General features: G+C 33.5%; 1 protein-coding gene across 4 annotated transcripts in view; it reads right to left on the reverse strand.

The window, feature by feature from the left end:
* The window catches only part of Ddr (discoidin domain-containing receptor 2), a 234,706-nt gene extending 215,039 nt beyond the window's left edge, over nucleotides 1-19,667 (reverse strand). Inside the window, exon 1 of one of the 4 annotated variants that reach the window (XM_070650845.1) lies at nucleotides 18,861-19,667. The gene's annotated coding sequence lies outside the window, so the exon portion shown is untranslated. The remainder of the gene's footprint in view (nucleotides 1-18,860) is intronic. The other 3 variants (XM_070650846.1, XM_070650847.1, XM_070650848.1) reach the window with 3 other exon arrangements.
* Between the last annotated feature and the right edge of the window lie 1,865 nt (nucleotides 19,668-21,532).

Consider the following 21,532-nt stretch of genomic DNA (forward strand, 5'->3'; position numbering starts at 1 on the left):
CACAGTGGAAAGGATAGAAGGGAGAGAGAGACAAGAAAATAAGCAGGAATAAGATGAAGAAAATGATGAAATTAAATTAAATCTCCATGAACCGCGAAGCTGTGTATTTTGATTTTATTACAAGCATTCAAAGTCAGCAGTGTACATGAAATGCAATAAATTTTGTATTTTTGCTCTTGTGAATCTTTTGCTTTTTTCATCTGTTCTGTTCTGTTCTGTTTTCCTTGGTTTTTAAAACACAAATTTTTGTATGGATGTTCTGTGTTTATTATATTTACACGCACAATTGGCAGTGAAAAGAGCAAAAAAGATAAAGGAAATCGGAATTATAGGCTGGCGAATGAGTATAGGTTGATACTTCCAGGTGGCTGTCATGGGGGAACTTGGCAAAAAAAAAGGTAAAATAAACTAAGTTTATAAATTTAAACTGAAATTGATTTTTTTAAGATTCGAACTTGAGATTTTCTAATTTTCTTAAATATTCCCAATAAATTCATACCAAACTTTCAGCATAACCCTTTATATATGTATCCCAACCTTACACACGGAAGTCAGCATCACTTTCATTCCCTCCAGTATATACACACTCAGGTCCATTTCTTATTTTCTTAACAAGAGCACCACACAATACAGAACATATAAAAAAACTGATTTTTTTAATTAAATCCCTAACCATAATTAAACTGACAGATTTCCTTAACATTTTTTGCGTGCGCAATTTCTGCTTTTTGTGTTTTTTCGTTTTGAGAAACAATTACGTTAATTCTCACACTCTATACGCGTTTAGGAACGGAGAGAACAGAAACGGCCCATCTTGAAAATACAGCAAAAGAATTTTTTTTGGGGTTGCGTGAAATAAAAGAATAAAATGAGGAAATATTAAAACATCTTTTGCTTCGACCTCGCGTATAAATCTGCTACATGATTTTCATTCTAATTTTTTAACATTAATGTTGAGGAATAAGCATAAGCGGAGTGAACAGAATGGGAAAAGAGGAGGACTGTTCAGTCAAGCTCGTCACTTTTTTGTGCTTTTTTTGGAATATCTTGTGTACGTTTGGGAGTTAGGGATGGTTAACTAGATCTTGGACTTTGGCTAATTTTGGCAAAAAGGGGCTAAAAAAGGGAAATTTAATAAGCTGCCACCTTATGTATCAAATTGTATATTCGTTGGTAATATGAGATTCGAACTCGATTCTTTAAATGAAATTTAGAAACTTTAATTTATACGTAAGAATTTTTAATGACCATAAACTGCTTTAAGAATATCACATTTAAATTTTTGGTGATCTTTCTTTAAAACTGACCATAGAATTCTATTCAGTGCAGCTTGCAATCTAGTCAACAAGGTACAGATCAACGCCAAAAACATCTCAAATTCAATCCCAAAAAATGCGCTTTCATCAGCCCCAAAAAACTTTCCCTTTTTTGCAATTTTTCAAGACCATTGTGAATATTCAGCAAACAAAACAGCCGCTAGACTCAAATCATATAATTAATGTTCTTTGAAGGAAAAATTTTCATGTTTTTTTTTATGAATATACAAATACTTGAGTATATACGCAAGAAAAAAGTGAGATGGAAAGAGTAAGATTATGTTGCGGAACAAACAACAAGAAAAACATCACAAAAAAATTATCAAAATATACAGCCAAGAGAGGAAAAGAGTAAAAAAAAAGCGTCAGGAACAAAACATTTAAAAAATTGCACGCTCGTAAATTCTTTTGCGTGAATTAAATAAAATTGTGCTTAATTTATGTAAAATTATTATTAAATTGGTGTTATTAGAGTTAATATTTTGAGTCTAAGTGAGTTAGAGTTGAGGCATAAGGATTGATGGTGGTGTGGCATGACTGTCGTGAGGTTGATTGAATTTTGGGGGGTAAAATTTTGCCATTTTGTGGAAGAGTTGAGAGTTTTTGTTGGAATTGAAGCTATTTTTTGATGTTGTGAGGGTTGTGTCATATCGACAGTACTGTATGTAAGGATTAGAACATCAGGTTTTGATGGAAATGTTCACAAAAAGAAGAATAATCCAGGTTTTGTGGCCTAATCACTCGACCACAGGGGTCTTGCTCCAATATTTGTAGAATCATCTATATATAGCTCTATACCCCAAATTTCACTAGCCTCAGACATCTTACACGACAGAATGGAATATTCCTAGTTATCAACTACTTATATAGCTACAAACCAATATTGTTGCATCTCTAGATTCCCTTAAATTGGCCCCAAATCCAGATTTAATCCAACACTACAGCAAGCAACAACAAATTAATTAAAACCGACCATAAGTCACTGACTTAAACTTTTCAATTAAATAGTCCATAATCCACAAATCCAGCTCAAAAATCTACAATTCTAAGTGACAAATTATCCAACATTGGTTCCATTATTTCTCATTATTTTGAGTAATCCTTAAAGGCCTGATAAGAATCTCAGTCAACTTTCTTAAAACCGAAAATCTTTCCTTCAAGAACCAAACTTCCATCTCTTACAAAGTCCTTAATTAACTCGGAATAAAAATTCCACCCCAAATCCAAGCTTGAATCTTTTCGACAAACAGAAAAAAAAGTAATTTTAGAACAGAATAAAATTTTTTTTTTCGTTCTTAATCAAAATGAAGCTAAGGAACAAGAAGATAAAGAAACTTCCTCATTATCAGCCCACCATATGACCTTATTCTCATGATATAAAATAAAATTCTAAACGTGTCTTTTTCGTGTTTTTTTAAATTATCCGTGTTGTGCCTTTAAAGACACGCATTTTGAATGAATGGCAAAGGAATGGAAAGAAATTCTCAAATCAGCATATTTTTGTGATTTTTTTGCGTGTTTTAGGATGGAAGTTGTGGATGAAATTCAAATTGAAATTAAATGGGAGAAATTTTTTGTTAAGGTTAGGAATGAAGAAGAATTTTGAGGGGATTGAGATGGTTTTGTAGAGGTGGTCTTGAAATTTTTGGAGTCTGTGACGTATTTTGCCAAGATTTGTCCTAAATTTTGTATGTCGCCATACTTTTTGTGATGAATCTGAAGGTTCTGATGACAAAATACTGTTATGCTGCATATAATCGAATAGCACTAGCCAGTTAATCAATCTAAAAGTCATCACCATGCCAACGTGATTCTGATATAGTACCGGATTTAATTAGGCGCCAATTCGAAGTCTTCTCAGCCTCTAGCCACCCTAGAACCAGACTTTTGATCAACTAACCCTTCGGTGCTATTCGGAATAGTTTGGGAAGTACTACATTTCATGATTCTGCAGTAAAAATGTACAGGCTAAGGTTTTACAGAATCTCGGCTTCGACAAATCTCGATACCAAGACCTGCAATTCCTGCTTTCTGCAAAGTACCTTCAACCTCCAAACCCATTCCTTCCACTCTCATTCAATCATTTTTATCACCATCCAACACTGTGTCTAGCAACAGTAGCTCTAGATTATTCTACATTATTAGCCCCAGGTGTTGCAGTAAAAAAAATTTTTAATACACTTAAAATTCAGCCATAATCGACGATGAAAAATGCGCTTTTCTATTTTTAGCATGAATAATCCAAAATATTCCACCAAGTTTGCCTTCAATTTTTTATTTTTTTAATTTGTAAGCCTGTTGTTTCCCTCAACTTTTCTTAGTCTTTTCCTCATCGTGTGTATGAAAATTTTTCCTTTTTCTTTTGAATTATTTTTCTTACTAATGCCGGTATGGGGGCTGTGTGGTTGTTACGTAACGATCTTAGGGATGAAGGTGGGGTTGATGAGATTTTGGTGCTCCTTAAGCTAGTGTTGGGCCACCTGTATGCCACGATAAGTTAGTGTGAAGCCAAATTCCTCTTATTTGACGTTTATAGCTGTAGTCATCGTTAATAAATCCAATTTTGATCAATTTACTTCGAATTTTTTCACTTTGTAGTTAAGGATTGCAGCTTGTAAGGAAAAAAGGATTCTTTAACGCCAGTGCCTTGTTCGTCTCCACCTCACTATGTAGATTAGATTGACGGCCTTTCACCACAAGAAGAATAGGTTATTTCATGATGATTTTAGACTAAGTGTTGAGCAAGGCTACATATATAAACACCTTCTGGAGGCCCTACTAAGGTGTGTCCATCACTGCCTGCTACGAAGTGGGGTGGAAGGAATGATTTTCCAAAATCCCGGTCCCGATAGATTGTCGGGACTCGAGATGGGACCGGAATGGGATGAGACGGGACCATCCCGAGATTTCCCGGTCGCGGTCCCGACATCAAAAAAGCATAGTGGAAGGTGCTCAAAAAGTCACGCTACCTATTAAATGAACGAACCCCCTTATACAGATTTCTATATAATATAATATTTAATACACACAATAAAATAAAAGAAAGAGAGAAAATGAAGGCAGGAAGGATGATAGGCAGTCAGTCATAAATGGGTGGATGAAATGAATAATAAGAAGATTGAAAATGTTTACTGTGATTTCAACTTCGCCTCATAATTATTTTGATGAAGATGAATTAGATATTGTGTGAGTTTTTTTTTTTGCAATTTCATATTTTTTTTGGCAGTAAAGGAAGAATATTTTCATCCGACGAGATAGATGATGATGGTTTTTTTCTCCCATCTTTTGCGTTTTGAGTACTGGCAGCTACAGCAACAACAAAAAAATGTGAGGGAAAAGCAAACTTTTACATTAATTTTCTTCATCATGGCCTTATGCGAGGTTCCTTTTTGGAATGTTGGGGGAGGAATGAGGAAGAAAAATTATGAGTAAGACTATATATTTTTTGGGCTGTAATTTATGCCACATTATTACATCAAAAACATTTCAATATTTCTTAAATGGACTGTAAAATTACATGAAGATTCATTGTGTGTCTTAAGATTTATTTAGTTTTGATTAATTTATTTTTTGGAGATTTTTTGGAGAAAATTTTATGATGGAAAGTTGTAAGGAGGTCCTCATTATTAGGAAGATTGTGATTAACGTTATCATTTTCATCTAGTTCATGAAGCTTGTATTGCCATGTACTGTTTCTATCGTGGTACAGAAAAGATTGTCCACCACTGAATCTAGTTATAAGCTTGATGCAGGTCTTGATGGATACTCTTATAATTATAGGGAATCAAAATCATAGCTTAACAATACTAAGAAGCACTTAACAATACTAAGAAGGATAATTTTCAGCCTTATTTAGTTTTTCAATTCTTTTCAATTTCAATTCTGGAATTGAATCTACGTCAATCCACTTCAAGCAATGGCATAGCCCAAGGATACAGCATTGTAATGAGCCCAGCCCTAAATTGAGGCTATTGAACCTACACAGAGCAAGTTGACATGACTACAAAAGCGTCAAAACTAGGGATTGCATTTTGGAGACTTTCAAATCTTGACGCACTTAAAAAGGTTCGGAAGAAACTGCAATCATGCGCTTATTTAAGGCTCAGGGAAATGCAGGCCTTCCGTTATTTCTTGTACTTGTTTACTTTGCTGGCCGTACAGATCATTTGATTATAACCAGGATCCATTAACGAAGGATCCATATAACCAGATTAGTTACTCCTCAAATCATTAAAAAAGGACTTGAACTCCAACTAGACTTTGCATAGGAATCGAAACCAGGTTGTTAGGTATGGCTGCCCGTCACTCTAGCCACTACCCCAAATCAGCTCACCCACTTCAATGATCCAACATAGCAATTCTACTTAAACTATGTTCCACTGTAAGATAAGGCTTTCCAGCACGTGTACAGCACCAAAACAAGACGAAAAACAAAGCCTTAAAGACATCTTACAAAAGCTTATATTTCCACCATCATAAATAAATATTGACAACAACAAACATCAACGGTAATTTTAGGCTTCTTAAAAAATATTCCACCGAGACAATACTCAAGAGCTGTTGAATCATGTCAGCATCAATTCGACATCTTCATTTCCAGCAAAGTAAATTTAATACCTTTATATCCCCACTCTTATATATTCTCAAAAGATTAATTAAAAATTCTTGAAAAAATATTGAAAATCCATAAAAATACAGCATTAAATTGGAAGATGAGAAGACTCAAAGGGAGCTTCGTTAAAAAAGCATTATGGCAAGTTCTTTTCCTGCTTCTCAATTTTTTTTTGAGAGATCAGCAGATGGGGAATTGCGGTTGATGTCGTTTATCGTTGTTTTAATGACTTAAACCTGAACCGAAAAAAAGCTTGAGCAACAGCAACAAAAAAATATTAACCCAATAAGATACACACGGATATAAACGGAAGTTTCTATGGCTGTTGGAGATATGAAAAGGAAAAAAAAACAAGCATCGCGTGTAGCGCATGTACACGTACCAAAACCTGTGAAATGTGTCTTTTCGTGTATAACATTGCAATATCCAAAAACATTATTTATTTTCTCATCTGACTCCGATGCTGCTACTGCTGGTTGTGGCTAAATTGATAAATATTCTATTCATGCTTACAGTCTCTCTTTCTTTATGCACACACTCACTCATTCATTCAGCTTTTTGTTTTTGTTTGCTATAGAAATGAAGAAGTTGGATGTGGTTATGTTGGATGGAATGTGGGAAGCGTCTCTTGGATGAAATTGTATGGTTTCTGCGTTTGTTGAACTTTTTGGTATGGGTTTTGAGGGGTAAATAAGGTTGATGTGATAGATAGACTTGAAATGTTATGAATTAAAGGTTTTGGTAGTTCATGATTGAGGAACGGCATGGCAACCTTAAAGTGATGGTAAAGACAGTAATCAGTAGAAAATCATGTAAATAACTCAGTTTTTTAAGGTTTCGAACCCTCAAAACTATGCGAAATCCTGGTTTGTAAGATTTCTGGGACGGAACCGAGTCGGAACCGAGACGAAACCGAGACGGAACCGAGACGGAACCGAGTCGGAACCGGGACGGAACCGAGACGGAACCGAGACGGAACCGGGACGGAACCGAGACGGAACCGAGTCGGAACCGAGAAGGAACCGAGACGGAACCGAGACGAAACAAAGACGGAACAGAGACGGAACAGAGACGGAACAGGGACGGAACAGGGACGGAACAGAGACGGAACAAAGACGGAACAGAAACGGAACCGGGACTTTCCCGGAATTATCCGGTTCCGGTATCGATAAAACATGCTCAAAACTCCTCATAACTTCATATTTGCATCATTAAACTCCTCTACCATTCTCATCAATATATACTCAGATGTAGGACATATGCAAACCCCAAACTTAAGGACAAAATCCTAATATTGAAGATCCACTGGTTTAACATTGTTCCTGACTATTTTAACCCAAATATCCATAACAAAATGACTTTGAATCCCAAAACATTCAATATCCAACAGTCATGCACCACACAATGAGACATTAAAATGACACAAAACTCTTTCATGCCACAAAATCCCCATAAATTATGCTAAAATATTTTCATGTTGATTTTCCTTCCTTCTTCCCATCTTTTTCTTTCATGCTTTTATAAATTAATAATAATTTTTCCTTCTTTTTTTTTATCCATCGTCTTTCAAGGCATGGCAAAAGAAAACTTTCCACAATGACGACGATGCGATGGCAGGAACGAGAAGGGAAAAATTATTGTATATTACTTGCTTATGTATGCAAGCAGTTTGTACGAAAAGGTACGAAAAAAACTTTTCATTCCTATCTAAAAATATCCAAAGTAAAGAAACGAGAGAGCACAGAGGCAGTAAGGGAAAGTTCCTTTTTTTCAGGTTAACGATTTTTTATGTCCCTCCAAAAAAATTTTTCATCCTCAACTTTCTTGAGACATTCCATATTAAAAAGTTTTTTTTCTTTTCCTTTTCTGTCATTATTGTGTGATTCAAAAGCAAACAACAATAACGGCAGTCGGGCGGGAGGGGAGGAGGTAAGGTAAAATTTGCAGTAATTTTTTTAATGGAATTTTCCTCTCTTTTTTTTGTCAATGTTCCCTTGACGGTGAATTTTGTTGGATTCTTGGAAGATCGCTTTTTTAAGAGGGGCTTCATAGAGTATTTAAAAGGTTGTTTTGTTTAGTTTGTTGAGAGCTTAGAGGAAGTTTTTTGAGGTCAATTTTTTGAGCTGCTTTTTATTGCCCGGTTGGACGTGATTGTGGAACTTTGTGTTTTGGAAATGTTTGGATTGTTCCAAGATTGTTCTAGTGGAAAAGCTGTGTCAATTGATGTGTAGCGTAAGAAGCAACTGAAATTGAAGTTTAAAGTTGGTACAAGCTTAATTGTTGGCAAATTTAGACTTAAATGACCCTACCCCTCTCCACATCAAGACATACAAGACTAAGAGCTGGTTTTGAGTATACTTAAGCAAATGCCTGAGCTTACTGAGAGAATATTCGGAAGTCATGTAACGCTAAAAATGCCATTTTTAGACCGTCACCCAGAGTTAAGCCTCCATTAAGGCCAGCGTACACTTGGAGACCTTCCGCCAGTGGATGTCTTCCTAAATAGCAGCTTCCAAACTATCCCTTCTCCGTAACTATTTTAAACAAAGCCATGAACCGAAATTTGATGTCAGTAACACAATTGCAAACCCAACTAAGCGGTATGTAATTCCCGAACGTTTCCTGACTGCAACTAGACATCTTCTGGACACTAGCTAGACATTCTCTAGTAGCTGTTCATGTCATTTCATAAAAGTTTTGGAAGCTCACTTGTGAACCATGACACACAGAATACCCATCACTAACTTAAGATGCGCAATTTCACATACATAGACTAGTCAGTCCCCTGTGACACCGTTTTATACCTCTAAATTCAAAAAAGAACATTTTCAGTCATCTGCAGCCCAGGTATATTGAACAAATCCACCTCCATCCTGAACATTTTAAAAAAAATAAAGTAAATTCCTTTAAATAATCCCCTCCTCAAAACATCGTCCCAAGGGTACATATGCACGACAGGCAAGATAAATAAAGGCACCAAAAGTGCTTAGATCTAGCGAATTTCTTCATCAGCCCGAATCAAGACGGAATAAAAAAGGCCCACATTCACAGTGTCATTCTTCTGCTCAATGCCTTTAAGAGAAATTTTCATGAAATATTTGAATGAATTTAAGGGTTTGCCTTCACCTTTTTTTACTCATACCCAAAAATTTCTATATCTTCATGCATCTTCTAGTCTGTTTGTTGGATTTACGATGTGCTCAGTGATTTTTTTTCATCTTATTTAGTTTGCAGCATTACCCTACATATGAATAAGAATATACTCGTTCATATATCTTCCTTATATTTGCTTTCAATTGACTTTTTATCTGCCAAATAGCTAGAGAACGTCTTTTACCTTAAGCATGAATAGATGATGATGATGATGCAAATAATAAAGAAAAATTTATTCACTCATGTTTGTGTCCCAAATTTCTCTAAACATTTCAATTTTCTTTATTTATTCTTGAATATTTTTTTTTCTTCTCATGTCATATGTCCTTCCTTCCTTCTTCTTCGTCATTTTTCATACTCATCTTAATTTCTTATGTCATTTTTTTTGTGTGTCGGTTAGGGATTGGTTTGTTAATGATGTTCAACTCTTACGTGGGAAAGGGGTTTTGTAGTGTTCCCTAACAGACAAACAGCATACTCTGAGTATGCTCACTTTTATAATCATGCTAATTTGTATGAAATCTCTCATTAATGTGAGCATACTCTTTGTATGTTAAGAGTTGGGACAATTGAAGGTTGATTTTGGTCTAGGCTTGTGTATAGGGACACAAAATACTGTGTGAATCTGTCCCAACTTACAAAAAAAGCCTTAAATTATCTCAATGGACGCAAACTTGCATAAATAGCCACCAAATTTCATAATAAGCAAGCAAAGCTCCTTGTATTAGCCAAAAATTCATATCAAATCATGGAAACCCAGCTTGCTGTATCAAAATATTAAATATGACAAATTTATGGCTTTATGACAGTTTAAATTTGAGGCTGGTACATATTTACTCGATATTGTCATGATAAATGACAATTCAAGCTACATAGATACCGTAAAGAACACTAACTGAGCGGAATAATGCTACGAACCACTTAAATAGTGAATTACTAATGTTTTAGAGATACAAATGAGTCCTGAATAGCACAAATCGGTTAATTGATCCAAAATCTAACACTAGGCAAGCGTGACTCAAGATTGATGCCGAATTTAAACAGAATCTGCAACCAAGTAAGAGTCAAGCCGACCTACGACCTGATTTTGATCAATAAACCCGATTTGCACTTTTCCAGAGCTATATACCTCTAAAATACCGCATAACTCAATCCACAGAACTCAAAAAAGTCTCTCAAACGCTACATCATTCCTAAACAACTCCCAACTTAGTATGTATGTGAATATTAAATCTAACATGATTAATAATTTGACGAGAATAGCATTAAGAAGAAAAAAAAGCTTGTGAATAAGAATTAGAAGATGTAGAGACAGACGACAAGGAATGAGAAAAAAGAAATAAATAGTAAGAAGAAGGATATGTTAGAAGAAGGGTCACCGAAATAGATTAGTGACAGAAATGAGACATGTAGAAGACATTCTCTTAACAAACAAAAGAGCGATTAAGAAGTTTTGAGGAGGTTGATTGACATACAGGCGGATAAAAGTTAATTTGCCATCAAAATTGTAATTTTCGTCACTAGACGGAGTGGAATGCTTGAGAAATTGAAAAATACAGGACATTCATCCATATTAAGTCATATAGACACATTCACAACACTATTAGTACTTCCTTTATCCCAATTTGTAAAGATATTATCTACAATCTAAGTTCTAAGCCAGTAACATCAAATCATTAAGAACTTTGTACAACATGCATGCAACTTCCTTCTTACAAAACTGCATAAATCCATAGCATGTACATAAAACAATCAATTTCTCCCCATAAATTCATCATTCTCGTACCCGAACATTCTCTATGAAATTACACATTTTATTCACACAGATTTTTCTTCCTCTTTTTTTCATCTCCTGTCCTGTCTATCTCAATCGTCTATAATTCTATTTACTCAATAAATTCTTCACGTCCTTCTTTTACTCGTATTTAACAAATTGTGTAAATCATTGAACCTGAACAATTGCAAGATGAGAATGTGAACTTTATATGAGAAAAGAATAAGGATAACGGAGACCTGAATAATATCCAGAAACAACAATAAAGAATACTCGACAGTAGAAATTCACATAAAAAATAAAAAAAAAAAAGTTTTTGAAAAGTCATTGCCCAGATGCGATTGTGTGTGCATTAAGGATGACAAAAAGGGGAGGAAAGATTATCGGCAAAATGCATTTTAAGTTTTAAGTTCTTTTTTTGCTGAGTATTGAGATTTTGAGGAAGTGAAGGATATTGGGAATTGTTTGAGACAGAAGTTGAAGTCGACTAAGGCTGGGTCAGGGACAGGATTCTATAGAGAATAGTCTAGTTTTAGAGAAACTAGTGCAATTTGTCGTCCATAGGAATTGAACTCTGATTTGACAGGTCTTTAGAAGGAAGTAAACTTCCCCAAAACATAGTCTAAGTAGGATTCGAACCCACGTCTTATGATTTCCAGTCACATGCTCCTACCGCTGAGCTACCGGGGGGTTCTTATGGGTCATGGCACATAGCACACTTAAACCTTCTTTCTCTGTATTCAGTGCTCATCACATAGCTCTTATCGTTGCATTGAGCAACAGCTCAAATTCAATGAATGTTGAGGAACAGTGGAATATAGGTTTCGAGTTATATATGTAGGTATATCAGCCAATAGTTGAGCATCATGAATCAAGCTGAATTTCCACCAAACCAAAATTGAGCAATAACTTAAAAATTCAGAAATCCTGCCTCAATTTCAATCTAAATTAACACAATTTCTCCAAAATAAAATCAATATCTTTTTGGTATCATCCAGTATCATAGCCTCAAACCTCATTTCCCATATTAAAAAAAGAAATCCAAATTTGATTGCAACAAACTTTGTCATTACAAAAAAATTGAAACTTTAAATGACCTTTTTCATCTCACAAGCTGTATATTTTTGGCAGAGGAACTAAAATACATTGTAGACACAAAAGAAGCATTAAACAATTTGACATATCCATTGAATATTGGGAAATCTAAAAGCAATTTACGATTCGTCATTTGAAATTGAAACTAGAAAATGTGGAACTAAATTTAGTTCTGTAAAAAAGAAAGACTTTAATGATGACAAGCGTCAAAGTCGGAGATGGAATTTAAGCCATTTCCAATAAATTAAATGTCGTATGAATTTGGAGGGCAAAAGACGAAATGAGAAATAGAACAGAAAACAGGCTTAATAGAGTCACAGTCTGTGATCTCGGTCAATGAATCAATTATCGGATTTTCTAACTAAATTGAATGAGTTAAAGACTTTTTTTTTTTGAAGATTGAAATGTTGATTGACGCTTTGACATTCATGCGCTTTGACAAACGAATGTACAAACAATTCAATCTCTTTTTCCTTCTCTTTATGCTGTTGCCCTTCACATTTCAATTTTTTTTTAAACTTCAATCTTCAATTCATCCGCTTTTGGGCATAAAAAATTATGCTCTTTGTTTGGGAATCTGACGTAGCTGAAATGAAGCGAGAAATACATTTATGACGAGTGAATGGAAATCTTTTGCATTTTAAAATTTGATTCTTTTTTTGGGTGAGTTTTTGAGATGATTTTGAAATTGGGCTGGATATTAGAGGCATTATTGACTTTATTTGAGGTTTGTCGTAGTGTCTTGGTGATGGCAGAGCTGGCTGTAGTGTTGTAAAAATTGTAAGAATTAACAAAATTGAGTAATTGCTTGTAAACGACTAATTACTAGACATTCAACTGGATACTACTTGTGACTAATGTTTTCCTATTGAATATTGACTTAAAACGGCTTTGGTGGCTATTTCCCGAACAGCACAATGCAGAGAACTGCATTTTTCGTCGTAAATATTAATCGAAATCAGCCTTCCGGTCGAACCTAAGCGAAAACGTTGTGCTGTTCGAGTTTAATGCTGAATCAGTTCCAAATTTGAGATAAACGACACCTTTTGGTCAACCCTGACTGCTCTCGATTCTGATGAAAATCAAAACTAATTCCTTACCCGATCGGCACAAATTGAAATGTTGCCACCACAGAAAATCCGGTTGTTTTCGCCAAGTGGCAGCCACTTGGCTTTAAGTATACGACCGACTCGTCGCCGTGGTGCAAACATTTCAATATGTGCCGAACGGGTTACAATACAGAATGAACCCTGTAAAGCAATGGCATATTTAGAAGTGAGGGAAGGGGGTCTGAGAGTGAAAACCCCAGTATGATGTCGGCTTGACATTAAATTTACATAAAATCTTCAATTCTAGCACAAATTCATTATTATTCCTTGATTTAACATTATGTTAAGCAGCATAACTTCAAACAATGTCAATTTCTTCATCATTTCCCCATCGAAATATCCATCCATTAACCGTCCACTCACACCTAACCTCTAATCGATTCCCAATCTTGTCTCTCTCTAATTTCATCTAATTGAAATCTCAATATTTAATTCAAGTCCCAAACTAATTCAATCTTTTTCTTTTTTTAAGGCCTCAATCTTTCTTTCAATCCTCTTGAATATGTACTTAGTGCCATTATAATCATGACATAACACAACAAATATATCTCGTCTTTAAAAATCTCTCATCTTTTTACATTTCTTTCTTTCTTTTTTTCTTATTCTTCTTATAGACATTGCATTCATAACATTGACGGAATGAATGAAGGAAATGAGCATTGAACATGAATAAAAATTACACAAAAGAAAGAGAAAAATGAAGGAAAGAAGAAGTGAAGTATCGTAATCGTATAAGTGAACATTTTTAAAGAATCAGAGCGTTCTTAACATCTTTTTAAATGCCATATCCATGTCATTTTAAGTATTATGAGAGAAAAATTTTGGTAAAAAATTGGGGAAGTGAGGCTTAAAGCGCATTTTTTGGGGGGTTTGATGGATGATTTTTGGGATTAATTAGTTGAATTTGTGAAAGGGATAAAGGAGGAGAGAAGGTGTTGGTCTCAGGTGGACGTGACTCTAATCTGAAGTCGGATCCGGTGGAATCCAATCTCCTGCCAAGTTCAGTCTGGTTTGAGCCGCATTATAAGCGTTTTCTATGACTTATGCCAAGATTATTGGCTTTTGTAGTAACAATTAACAATAAAGAGGTAGACTGGAACCTAAACAGGACTCGAAAAAACCAGATTCAGTGTCAAAAGATGCTCAAAACATCATCAATCCCCAAAAATTCTTCATTTCCAACTTATTCTACGTCGTGTGCCAATATTAACGGCATAGAGATAGACTGGACCCTATACAGCACTCGACAGATCCAGAATAAATGCCAGCAGATGCTCAAAACATCAAAAATCCCCAAAATTCCTTCATATCCCCTAAAAAACGCACCAAAAACTTCCCAGACTTCAAATTGTCATGAATTTATTTCCCATTCACAACAAAAAAAGTATCAAAACATTCACAACAACAACAATAGACAGCAACAGTGATACCCTACTTAAAGACATCCCATCAACAAAAAAAGCAAACATCAGCATCAGTAAAAAAGGAAGAAAAAAAATAATTTTTTATCAGCTATCAATCAAAAAAACATTTTGAAGATGTCATTAACATTTTTTGCTGCCTGTCTATCGAGCGACAAGCAAGAAGAAAAATATTCATTGCTTTATGTCGTTCCTCCCTTAATCTAGGCTCCATCATTTATGTTCCAAAAAAAATAAAGGCTTTACGACCGCTTCTTTGACAATTTCACTGATTTTGAATGTTTAGATAATGCCATCAACATCCTTTCATTCTACCTTCTTTTCTTGCATTCTCATTCTACTCGTTATTATGCACGATATGTGAAGAGATATGTGGGTATGTGCGGGCCCTTGTATGATATCTCAATTTCTCTTTCTGTCGCTTTTTGATGTTGATGTCTATGCTTTGTTGTAAATTTTCATTTTCAAGTCGTTTGCTGAAAATTTATATTTGCTTACTTTAAAGGGATTTTGAAGGAAATTGAAGTTAGGAATGTTGGTGATGTTTAAAGAGTTTGTAAGAGTTTTGGTATGCACTTATTCTGATGTCGAATGAATAAAAGTATCCAAATAGCTCATTTCGGTTAATCGACTCAAAATCTAAAATTATGCTGGTGTGACTCTGACATGATGACGGATGTCAGCTGAATCTGGCACCATAATGCTAGATTAATGCCGAATTCAGACCCAAAATGCCGAATTTCAAATTTCAGCCGAATCCGACCACATGAGGCCGAACTTAGGTCGAATCCAACCACATGATGCCAGATGTTAGCCAAAGACGGCTACATCATGTCGAATGTCAGCCAAATTCTGCCACATGATGCCAAATATCATCCGAATCTAGGCACTTTATGCCAGATTACAGCCGAATCCGGTCCTATGGCGTCCTAGTTCATGTTTAATGCCTAGTCCAGCCTCTTGATGCTGATTTCGGCCTTATGATACCGAATTTGACCCCACCATGCCAGATGTATGCTGAACCCGACCCAAAGACAGACCCAAGCCAACCTGAGTCTGGATTTTTGAACAATAAACCGATTTGTGCTATTTAGGTTAGTTAAAGGCAGCCATATGGTATTCAAATCAATTTTGAACTCCATGAGGCTTCCTTGAGACATGTTGACACCCAAGGATACACCTCTAGTTCCTATAAATCCAGCATAAAAGAATCCAACAACTAAACAAATTAGCACCCTTTAATTTGTCTGAGATTCTTCCAAAAAGATCCACAATCTCTACAAATTACCATTTTTCCCTCAACATTCTTTACCCCCGAAAACAACAAAGTTTTCCATCTGAAGTTAATCAATTCCTATCGTCTTATCATTTCTCTTCTTCCTCATGATTCTCATTCATTCAATTCTCGTGATTTCATCCATTATTCCAAAAAAAAACTCAGTCCTATTCATTCCTCGTCTCCTCATCTTTTTCTTCATACCCGATTACAATCCTTACAATACTTTGCATGTTGCTCTGTATTCTGTCAGATTGAAAAATGGATGAGTCTTCACTTAAATCGTACATTTTTATTCCATACATTCTCTCTCTCCCCACATTCGACTGTCAGTCAAAGCAGACAGTGAGAAGAAATGCCTCAGTCAATATGATAAAATCTCGGTACGTAATTTGTATCTATTTAATTTCATTGAGAACTTATGTAGAACAAATTAGCGCGGAACCGGAGCAACAAAAAATGAGTAGCCTAAATACATAATAATTGCAAAAATTTGTCCATCTATCAGCAAAATCCATTTGTGTAATTAATTATTTTTTAATGTTGAATGGGCCACATGTATGCTCATAATGACCCCGCATGGATTGTTCAAAGCTTGTGTATTGAATCTGTGATTTTTTATGGCCTTTTTTGGGTGCGTTAATCATGAAATGAAGATTGAAAAGTTTGCCGCCATTCTCGTTGACTGACAAATCAGTTACAGACTAATGGTCTTTTTTTTAACTGGGCTTATTTGAGATGCTTATCGCTTGAAATGATCTCATCGGTTTTGAAATTGTATTTTGTGAATGTTTGGGAGATGTAGAGAGAGGTTTGGGACGCATTTAGTTGGCAGTGAATGGAGTCAAAATGAGTGTTGAAGCTTTTTCTAAAGTATAGATGAACACTGAGCGGCAGAAAGCAGGGAATTGCAGTTTTTACCTCAAAAAATGCTCTAAAGCAGCTGGAATAGTGTCATAAGGTCAATTTCGGATTTTGTCGTTAATAGAGCGACGTAGAGGTGGCCTAGCGACTACGTCAGGCTTTTCGGGAGCCTTTGTAGATGAGTATGTATGGCGCATCGAGCCACAATGATCATTCTCGCTTTAAAGCGCTTCTGACGCCCCACCTCACTATAAGCTACCCAAAATTGACCCTCAGGTATACTCTTAGCTTTAAGTTTACCCAAAATTGCGCCTTTAATGCATCCTTAGTCCTTAAAATACCTAAAATTGCCCTTAAGATGAATTTAATCCTTAAAATACCGAAAAGACTCCAAAAGCAAGGAAATTCAATCAATAATCCTCATATACACCCATGCTTGCCCCCAAACTCCTCAAAATTCCAAACATCAACCATAAATGCAAATTCTTCTCACAATTCAAACCCAACACAAGACAAAGTACATCCACTGACCCCATTTATCCATCAACATTCAATTCGACCATCAAAACTGCTTATTAATTTCATTCAAACATAATAAATGAGAGACTCTCAAGATTATCAGCATAGCGTATGTTGATACTTATTGTTGTCCCAAACATTTATTCATTCATGAAAACTTTTTTGTGTGAGGAAGAAGAGGAAGATAGAAGAGATTTAAAGAGGAGGGCGGAAAGGTCCAGCAAAAAGGCCAATTGTAGACATAATCAAAGATCATTTGATATGACAATGGAATTGAGTTATACCCTTTTCTAATCCATTTTCCATTTTCTAACCATGACATGAACACAGCATTCATCTTTTTTATGTGTATGTCTATGTATGTTTGTTGTTGGCTCATTATCCTCTGTCTCTGCTCATTTTTTTTATATTTTTTTCTGGTTAAATCAATAGATTTGACCTCTTTTTTTGTTGCTGGTATATCCTCACACATAAAAGATTCTTTCCGTCCTCAAATATTTTTTTGGATACCCTCAAACATTGATCGCCACAAATCCGCATTTTCACTTCATTAAAACAATAGCTTTTTTTTTATTTCCACATCATCATCATCGTCCGTTCCTCTTTAAGGCTTTAATCCTCTCACATTTAACCATTGTCTATAGCTCTATTTATGTCACCCATTCTCGCTCTATTTTCAGCCCATCCAAGCGATATTTGCGCACAGCAATTAACCGAAAATAATCTTTGAATTGTGGATGACGAAAAATGAGAGGATGATAAAAAGGGGTGGATATACTTTTTGGAAAGTGGTAATTAGAAATTATTTAAAATGATGAGTTTTGAGGGATTTAATTGGATGTGAGGAAAGATTTGAAGGAATTTTAAATGAGTTAAAAAGATTTTAATTAAGATTAGTTTTTTGAATGCCTTACTGCAATGAAGTCTTGTATCTTAATGTTGGAATAGGAATAGGGAATTGTGTGTATGATTCCGAAAGGCACATGGGGTGAAAACAACTGAAAATCAGGTCCCAGTGCAGCTTAGCTTTGGCCTTAGGTCAATTTCAATGAAATCTGGCTTCAATTCAAAGTTAAGTTGGCCTAGTGCCGAATTTTCGGCAATTTCTACGCAGTGTTTCTTTCAGAAATATTCAATTAATTTCAGAATTCATTTAAAAAATTAAAAATTGATTTAAATTCAACTTTTCATCAAGGAATACTATGCAAATTTAATTTAGATTAAAAAATTGCAAATTTTAGAGGTTCAAATCCTAATATGGTCATATGAAATATTAATAAAGGGTTTAATGAACATTTCGCTCTTAGCTGGACTTTGACTTCTTTTTTGATTCATCAATCATTTTTTTAGCATCAACAGCTTTCATAGCTAAGATGTATCGCATTCTACATATCTTTCTGTACTTCTTCAATCCGCAAACAATCCGTAATTTAAATTAAGTATTAATTCATTAAATAAAATGTGTAGCAAATTAAGAAGAGGTGAAAACACTGAATAATAGAAGGTTCAAATCCTAAAAATTATTATTAAATAACTTGATTTGTCGGATAAAATGTATGAATTAGGTACTTTTTTGCACTTTTTTACTTAAGCCATAAGATATCATATAAATTGAAATTCAAACAATTCCCCCCCATAAATCCAATAAAAGCACATATTTCCATCCCTTGGATGCCCTAATTATTTTTCAACAGAAACAACAAAGAATCAAGTGGACTTACCCTTTTTTTTAAACAATTTAATTTAACGTTTTTTAAAAAAGTGTTTTAATTAGTCCAATATCCTTTTTTTTTATTCATTCAACGGTTGCCATCAACTGCTGATATCCGATTAAATGAACCGTTGATAATATGCTCGGTCGTCTTCTGCTTTTAATATTCGACACACACACAAAAAAAAATATTTCGCTGGTTTAATTATTTTATATTCTTTTATAATTGGTCATCAATGACATTTGGTCACCCGCGAGCATACAGGATGTGAAGTTTAATTGAATCACTCTCGACAACAGAATAAAATATAAAAAAAATGTATTTTTTTAATTATAATTCAAATATTATTCACACTGGCTATGTTTGGCTATGCTGCACAATTGTTTATATTGTGATGATTATTTTCACCGATAATGATGATTATTTCTCTGCGGTCGGTGCTTATTTAATTAATTATCATACGTCTTTTGTGTCGCACAATCAATACCACTTTGTGCTCAACATTCAACATCGAACATCACAGAAAATAGACACAAGAATTTTTTTATTAAATATTCTAGAACTTTCCAGCTGTCAATCAAGCTTTTTTGACCAATAAATCACACTGATACCTTAACTGGTTTCAAATAGATAAAAATATTAATTGATGAATCACTTTACACTGACAATGCACGAAATGTCGTTTATTTGATCGATTCTGTTGTTTGCCTTGCTTTTTTTTATTTCTTCTTTATTTGTATGCACGATAAGAAATTTTACTTTTTTTTTGTTGATTTTTATTTTTCCTTCGTTTTAAACTTGAAATTTTTCATTCACAAAATTCTTTTGATTTTTTGAGAATTTTTTAATATTTTTTTTTTTTCAAATTATTTTCACTTTTTTGAAATTTCAATTTTTTGTGATATGTTAAAATTGATTGAAAATTCAATTTTTTCAACTTTTTTTGAATTTTGAAATTTCAACTTGTTAAAACTTTTTCTTAAGTTTGAATTCTTCGATTTTTTTTTTCAAACTTAAAATTTTTAAATCTTTTTAAATTTAAAATCTTAAATCTTTTTGAAATTCTTCAACTTTTGAATCTTTTTGGAATTTTTATTTTTAAAACTTTTTGAAATTTTCAATTTTGAATTTTCTTTGAAAATCTCAAATTTTTGAATCTTTCTTAAAATTTTCAATTTTTAAAATTTGTTTAAAAATTTTCAACTTTGGAATCTTTTTGAAAATTTGATTTGTTTTTTGTTTTTTTCTTTTAGATTTTTAAGAAATTTTCAATTTTAAACTTATTTTGAAAGTTTTAAATCTTTCAAATCTTTTAAAATTGTCAACACTTTTCAAAATTCCAATAATCACTTTATTATCTTTATCTAACAAATTCCTCAAGTTTTGTTTATTTACTCACACTTCCCGACACAAAAACCGTCCGCGACACTACAAAATAATTCCAATAAACGCAACACGATAAATTTTAAACTTTTCTTCGAACAATTCTTTTTTGTTTCTTTCTTTATTCAATATAAATTCTTGTCAAAAAATTAAAGAAAAAGTTTCAATTTTCAATGTCTTCACCGAAACACCAAAAACAAAAAAAAAAGTCGTCAATATTTGAATTTCAATATTTTTTTTGTATGTTCACTGGAACGACAAAAACGGAAATTGCGATGCCTTTAAATCGATTTCTTATCTTTGTCTTTAAAACTTTTTTTTGTTGTTTTTTTGTTCGTTTTGAATTTTAACAGGAAAAGTGAAGAAGTTTGTCTTTGCCGGGGTCTGATTTCCCCTTTTTTCTGTGCTGCTTTAATATTATTATTGTTTGATGACAGTCAATGAGATACAGCCAAACACTTTTTGCTGTCTCTTCCTTCTTATTTTCGTCTCCTTTATTGTGATTCTTAATTGAAAAAAAAGTACCGATTGTGTGGCTTACTTTTCCTCATAAACAATAATAAATCTCCAATTTTGTGCTTCTCAATCCAATGTTCAATTTTCTAGCACTGCTGGATTTTATTTTCAATATATAAAATTGGAATTGAATCAATCGATTGTTTTATTTTAATTGAAAAATCATCTTAAAGTCTGCTTCTTCTTCTTCTTCTTCCGCAACTGAACTAGTCACTTCAGCCTCCACTTTCGGATTTAATTCAGCTTTATCCGAAATAACATACACATCGACTTTAATGAAATTATTTGTTATTTTGGGGGAGAAAAAGAGAATAATAATAAAAAACAAAATTAATTAATTTTTCATTCTCAATGGGCAGAGTTGGGGATTGAGTTGAGGTTTGAGGTATGACTTTATATTCAAAATTTAAAAAAAAAAATTTAAATTAAAAATTGAAAAAAAATTTTTCAATTTAAAAAAAATTAAAAAATTAAAAACTTAAAAATTAAAATTTGAAATTTAAAAAATTAAATTTTGTAAAATTTAAAAAATATAAAATTTAAAAATTTTAAATTTTAAAAAAGAATTTGATTTAAAAAAATTTAAAATTTAAAAGAGTTTCAAATTTAAAAAAAAATTAAATAAAATAAAAAAAAAAAATTTAAAATAATGAAAATTTAAAACTTGAAAAAAATTGAAATTTTAAAAAAAAATTAAAATTTTCAAAAAAAAATTAAAATTTTAAAAAATGAAATTTTCAAAAAAATATTAAATTTTAATAAATTTGGTGTGTTATGAAAAG

The sequence above is a fragment of the Chironomus tepperi genome, unplaced genomic scaffold (genome assembly GCF_022539635.2).
Source record: "Chironomus tepperi strain 1889 unplaced genomic scaffold, CSIRO-AGI_Ctep_v1 contig_449, whole genome shotgun sequence".
Lineage (NCBI taxonomy): Eukaryota > Metazoa > Arthropoda > Insecta > Diptera > Chironomidae > Chironomus > Chironomus tepperi.